We start from the raw sequence: 5,595 nt of genomic DNA on the forward strand, positions 1-5,595 counted from the left end.
GATGACAAGGATGGGGGGGGGGGGGAAAAAGGGAGGGATGTTAGTTAGCAACACGCAAGCGCACTGCTCAGGTGCGGCCGCACTGCGGTTGCCCTGGGTAACCAGGGCGGGGTGGGGCGGGGACAAGGAGGGGAGGGTGGAGGACCCCGAGCGGGAACGCGCGTGCGTGCGTGCGTGCGTAGGCGGGGACTTCGAACCGCCCCGGGACGCATGCGTGCGGTGCCCTCCTTCTCCCCGCCCCTTCCATGGGGGGGGAGGGAATGGGGGGGACTGGCCGGCCTGGCGCGTGCGCACGCGCGCCGTCTTCCCCGCCCCGCATCCTCCCGGAGGCGTCTGGGTGTGCGGAGCGCGCGCGCGCGCGACTCGGAGGCGCACCTGTGAGGTGAGAGAGAGAGAGAGAGAGAGAGGGCGGCCCGGGGTGGGCGAGCGCCGAGTCCGCGGCCTAGACGCGCTCCTCGGCCGCGCTCGGGAGGGAGTTGGAAGCGGCCGAGCGGAGTCGGTGCGTCTGCGTCTCTCGGCTTTTCAGGCCGGGGCGTGGGGCCGACGAGCGGGCTGGGGCTGGGGTGGGGGGAGCGGAAGGCGGGCTGGTAGAGTCCCGGGGAGTCGGGGAAAGGGGCAAACAAGCCATCCTGGAGCCGGGCCTGGGCCGCGGGCATGGCGGGGAGAGAAGGGAAGGTCAGCGCGGTGCCCGCCGCGGCGCCAGGGCCCCGGGTCGGGCGCGGGACGAGGCTGAAGAGGCCCCGCGGGAGCTGGACTCTTCCCGGGCCGGGGCCCCCATTGTTGTCCGGGGGCCGAGGCGGGCGGGAGCTCGGCAGCCCTCTGGGAGCCGAGGGCCGCGCCCTGGAGCGCATCCAGGCGGCTCCCGGGAGAGCGGTGATGGCCGCGCGCGCGGGGGCCCCAGGGGGCGGGGGGCGGCGGCGGAGGGTCGCCGAGCGGTCCCGCTGCAAGGGCTCTTGTGTCGTGTCGTGTCTCCAGCACTGCACGGTCCCACCCCGGCCGTGGCCGCTCAGCATCCCGCCCAGGTGATGAGGACCTCCCCGGGTCCCCAGCGCGCCAGGCTGCTGCTGTCGCTGCCGCCGCTGGACGCCTCCATTGTCTGACCACCGCCAGGGCTCGGCTCTCACCGGCAGGTAAGCCGGCCAGGGCTGGGCGCAACTCCCCGGACTGCCGCCTCCGAGCACCGGCTTTCCCTGGAGAGGGCGCCGGCTGCCGTCTCCGGCCAGGTCCGCCGCTCTCCTCGAACTCGGCTTCTTTGTGAGACCCTTTCTAGCCAAACTCCAGGCAAGTCGGGTCTCGGGGATGCGTCTGCCCGATCGGGAGTTTTACAGTGTGCCCGTCGCAACAAAGGAGCCCCGGGATCGGAAGTCAGAGTCCCAAGCCAGTGCCTCCTTGCCTGGAGTGATGTGTGGCCTTTAAACCTTGTATTGTTTTCAAGGGGTGGGACTCTTTCAGAAGGGGATCTTTACTTACTCGGTTGGCGTGTAGTTTCCCGGAGCAGAAAAGTAGTGACGACCTTGTCCCCGCTACCGGTTAAGATTTAGATATTGGAGATGAGCAGAGAAAGATGTTTTCTTGTAAAGGTGAATGCAGTCACAGATGACGAGTTGATCAGCCCATCTGTGTCGAGATAACTATTCTGCACGTGGTGCATATTCGAAGTCTTATGGAAGGCTTTACATGGTGATGAGTACTAACTAGTTGTGCCATTTGCTTGCTTGCTTGCTTGCTTGTTTCCATTTAAGTTTCACCTCGCCTTTTTAGAAGTGTGGCCTGGTGTTCGAGTGTTTGGGTCTATCATTGTTTAGCCATGTCTCATGGCAATGGCAACCGAAGCTTTAATTTTTAAAGACCAGCTTTTAAAAAACCAAACCAAACCAAACCAAACCAAAAAAAGCCTGGTGGCAGTTGTGTGGTAAAGTGGAATTTTATTGGAGGGAGCCACAGAGTCTACAGTGCTAATTGTAGAATGGGAACATTTATGATGGAAGACTTTGGTTAGGAATTCACACGAGGGCATCTCTGAGGTAACTGCAGACTGGTCTTTTGCCTGTGACCTTGAGAAGGACGCTTGGAGCCTCAGTTTCTCTGAAGGTCTGTTCACTACACAGACCTCACTGACTGCGTGTGAATCTGAAAGTATAAAGCGATGAGCAGAGACTAGGTAGTCGTTCTGGGGACTCAGAACCCACCAACTTGCAATGGAATTTGTTTTTCATGAAATGAACATAATGTACGACAGCTTTAAAGCTGTTAAGTTTTTGACCCTGTTATAATTTATGGAATAGAGACAATGCTGTGTTTCTAATGAATACTTTACAAGGTACCTTTTTCTTAACGCTTTTCTAAAAAAAAAAAAAAAAAAAAAAAGGAAGCACATTCATTAGTTGGTTTCTTTTTGCTCAGATGTATGTGAGTGCCTGTAGCATGACAAGAAAACCAATTTGTCCTGTCCTCTGGAAGTTTAATCTGTAGAGAGAAAGAGTGAGAGATTAATCCCAGAACTTCCTGTCTGGTCAGAGACTAGGCTATCGCTAGGAAAGTTAGGTAATATCTGATGTATAAAAGAGCATAAAAACGAGAGCCACGTTTTAGGTTGAGGACCCTGAATTGCTTCCCCAACCCCCTAAAACTAGATTAAACAGATCTGAGGGGTTAGTAAGACCTGGTGTCAGTGAAGTAGGGGATAATTTTGCAGCCAAGGAACAGTATGTGGGACGGCCTTAAAGGGAGAGAAAGTAGTGGTCATTGTAGGAGCAGAGGCATCACTGGATGGTGGTTAAGGGGAGAGTATTACCTGTCGGGGCCGCATCGTGGAGTCTTAATAGCAGGGCACATTAGAAATGTGTTTTTTAAATAACCTCCAGTTGTCATATGCAGAATGTGGTGATGTGAGTTGGAGAGGAGTGGGAAGACCACACTGGCCATTTGCAAGTGCTCTTGGGGGAGGGGCAGCCTGCTCCTTAGAGAATGTGAATCCACACCACTAGCAAAAGTGGAGCCAAAATAGATGCTTGTTTTTTTGTTGTTGTTGTTTGTTTGTTCTTGTTTTTTTTTTAAGACCCAGTTATTTTTCCTTTTAAGAGACGGGACTCAATAAAAGCAAGAGCATAAATACTTTACAGGGACTTCCAAATGCCAGGCACATTTTCTGTCATTGGATTTAATGTTTCTAACACAAAAGGCACTTTAAAACAAACACACACACACACACTTACACTTTGTAGAGGACATGTGCTTAATTCCCAGAACCCACATGGCAGCTCACAACTGTCTGTAATTCCAGTTTCTTCCCTCTTTAGGTACTATGCACATGGTACGCATGCAGGCAAAATACCCATACGTATAAAATAAATACAAAGCTATCCACATTTCATCAGTGGTACTGTATAAACATTAGAGTAAGCATTTAGAAGCTTGCTGAAATCCCTGACGGCTCCTGGGAACAGCAGTATGAGTGAAGCTCTGGCAAGATAGAGCAGAAGACTCCTTTCAAGCAGGGATGCTTGGTGTTTTTGTACTGGGGATAGTGTGTTGGTTTTGAAAATAGCAGCCTGGATAGATGTCTGTAATACACTATTAAACAAAGACACAAGCTTCATTCTATATTTACAAGATACAAAACAAAATAATAACATGTTTGAGTAAAAACAGAAAAATATCCAGAATAGCCCATGGAAGCCATGATTACTTGTGCAGGGAAACACTGGAGGCCAGTTTTCCTTCTATGTGCTGTCTCATATCCTGATATCTATGTGAACACTAACTTGTAGTGAAAGGCTATAAATTCTGTCATTTAACACAGAAATCATTGTGTCCAGTGCTTAAGGGGCACAGTGCCACTGGTACATTGACATTCTTATGTTATATTGGCGCTATAGATCAAGCCTTACAGTACTCCTGTTTCTTGACATGGGAACCATTAAAGAAATGTTTTTACATATAAAAAGAAACTTTATTCACAAAATATGGAGAATGATCTTAAGGGTTTAATTGTAGAATGGCGATAATACATTTGCTAGATAATACTGCCACTTAAAATATATATCAAGGAAATATATTTAAAAGCTTATGACTGTTAAGTAGAGGGAAGTCAGGAAGCACAGTTGCAAATACAGTTTACACATAATCCCAGTAATCTCCCAGTAAAACCTGTGAGTGGAAAAAGTCTACAAGAAATTTGGTGAAAATGAAAAGAATTGTGAACTTTGGATATTAAGATTTTGAGCAATTTAAACAATATCCTTTTATAGTTAAAAAAAAACTACAATGGAACATTCAGTTTTGCAGGTACATTAAATTGGGACTTGTTAGCTACATGATAAAATAATGTGCACATATCTTTATTTATGTGTGTTTTTATTTTGACGCAGGGTCTATTTGTGTTGTCTTGGCTGTTTTGGAACTCACTATGTAGACCATGCTGGCCTTGAACTCACAGAGATCCTCCTGCCTAGGCTTCCCAAGAGCTGGGATTAAAGGTGTGCACCAGCACACTGTGTTGCTTGTGGGGTTTTTTGTTTATTTGTTTGTTTGTTTTTTTGTTTTTTGTTTTAGCCTAGACATTTAGAAATTGTAATGCAAGTGTATGGAACTCAGTGGGAAATTATAAGCAGGGTAGGAACAGTCTAATGCTTTAGAAAGAATGCATTAGAGTAGCAGAGGGAGGCTTCAGGGAGAAATGGCTGAAGTAAACGAGGTGGTTAGAGAAATCTGGTGAGATAGAGCGTACAGGGCTTGGTGGGTGAGGTAGATGGTGCCTGGGCTTCTGGCATGGACAGTTGGAGAGAGGGACCCACTTAGGAAAATAGGTACTATAATGAGATGTGGCCTTGGATCCACTGAGTTGGAAGGACTTATAAACAGGTCACAGAGTTTCTTCATGGAGGCTTTATGAGCATTCTCTGCTCTCTGAAGAGCAGTGTATAGCTTCATCATTAATGTTGTTTCTCTGTAGTCATCTGTTTGTGAAATATGATTATATGTTGCAAATTGCTTTAAGTTGGGACATGTCTGTGACTTGAGGTGTTATTTGCATAGTCTGGAGTTGCTTTGGGCATTAGTGGTCCTGCTTTCAGTCTTCTATGACAGTAGTGTGTCAGGGTGATTTCTGTAATACTGATGAACTTGTAGGGGACAGAACATAGGCAGAGTGGCACTCTAGCCATGCTTCCATGGTGCTGTGTCCACTTGACCCTCGGTGGACAGATGGGGGTTTGGGAATTGGTCATTTTCTTTAAAGATGACATCTTTAAGAGCACTTGAGCCCATGTGAAGGACAATGAGGACATACTGGCCAGAGCTAGCTAGTATCCTGGTGGACAAAGCCTCTGCAAAGATAAAGTATTTGGGAAGGTAAGAAGAGTGGTGTCATGAGAGACAGAGAGAGACAGAGACAGAGACACACAGACAGTTGATGAGGGGCTTTCTGTGGCACACAGCATGAGGGGGAGCTTTTTTTTTCATGTGAGTGCCTGTGCTCTACCCAGTCTTCTGCTTCTACCCATCTGTGCCTGTAGTTTCTCCTGTACTCCATCTGTGCCTGTAGTTTCTCCTGTATTCCATCTGTGCCTGTAGTTTCTCCTGTACTCCATCTGT

The 5,595-nt window shown here is 48.9% G+C and overlaps 1 protein-coding gene across 2 annotated transcripts in view; it reads left to right on the forward strand.

The window, feature by feature from the left end:
* Positions 1-310: 310 nt before the first annotated feature.
* Positions 311-5,595, forward strand: part of Znf664 (zinc finger protein 664) — a 26,080-nt gene continuing 20,795 nt past the window's right edge. The window contains exons 1-2 of one of the 2 annotated variants that reach the window (XR_003842960.1): positions 311-382; positions 976-1,130. The gene's annotated coding sequence lies outside the window, so the exon portion shown is untranslated. Of the gene's footprint in view, positions 500-975; positions 1,131-5,595 lie in introns of both variants that reach the window. The other variant, XM_021186931.1, reaches the window with a different exon arrangement.

Source organism: Mus pahari, chromosome 23 (genome assembly GCF_900095145.1).
Source record: "Mus pahari chromosome 23, PAHARI_EIJ_v1.1, whole genome shotgun sequence".
NCBI lineage: Eukaryota > Metazoa > Chordata > Mammalia > Rodentia > Muridae > Mus > Mus pahari.